The sequence below is a fragment of the Pediculus humanus genome, genomic scaffold, assembly GCF_000006295.1.
Source record: "Pediculus humanus corporis 1103172107517 genomic scaffold, whole genome shotgun sequence".
NCBI classification, from domain to species: domain Eukaryota; kingdom Metazoa; phylum Arthropoda; class Insecta; order Psocodea; family Pediculidae; genus Pediculus; species Pediculus humanus.
The window spans coordinates 2,087-3,113 of NW_002987133.1; positions in this window are offsets into that span (position 1 = coordinate 2,087).

The following is a 1,027-nucleotide window of genomic DNA, read 5'->3' on the forward strand; positions in this document are numbered from 1 at the left end:
TCCGTTTATAAATTGCATATTCGTTTTTATGATTAAATACAATTGGATTTTATTGTTTTGTCGAAAAATTTTTTTCTTTTTTATTATTATTATTAAATGGATTTTTGGAAAACAATCGTCGTCACCATGTTTTTTTTTTTTTATTTTCCTCCTTGTTTAACATCGTTTTTGTCATTTATTATTATTATTATTATTAATTTTTATAATCGAATTTTCGACCTCATGGGATAAATACGAAATAGAAAAAAAAAAAAAAACGTTTTTATATAATTATTATTATTATTATTATTTTAAAAAAAAAACCGTTTCCTTTTTATCAGTGACTCGACAAATTTATTTCCATTCTCCCCTCCCCTTTCCCCCTCCCCTCTCTCTCTTTTTCTATTTTTTTTTTACTTTCTTTCGAATTTTTTTCCTTTTTTTTCGGCATTCGTCCATAACTTTCTAGAAAATTCTTTTTTTTTTTTTTTTTTTTTTTTTGTTTTCAGACAATTTACTTTTTGTTTCTGCTCGAATACGAAAAAAAAGAGAAGGAAAGAGAAAGAGAGAGAGAGAGAAAGAGAGAGAAGAAAAAATTTTTTTATATTTTTTTCAATTTAAGGTAAAAACCGAAGCATAATTTTATTTTTTTTTATTTTTTCCATTTTCTTGTTCCACGACATAAATATAATTTGCTCCCGTTTATTTTTTATCCCTTTTTTTTTAAAAAAAAAACTTATTATTATTATTATTATTATTTTTGTATAAATTTTGTTTATTTTTTTATTTTTCCCACGACTCCGAACCGAATCAGTTTTAAGCAACTTAGAAGGAAAAAATTAATTAAATCTTTTTAAATTCCATCATAGAGAAAAAAAACGCGCACTCGTACATCCGGTTTCGTCGGCCATTTTGATTTTTTAAATAAATACAAAAATTTATATTTATAATTTTATGAAAAATTATTATTATTATTATTATTATTATGTTTTTTTCTCGAGGTTTGTGTATTTTTCTAATGACTTTAAAAACTTGAAAAAACGAGAGA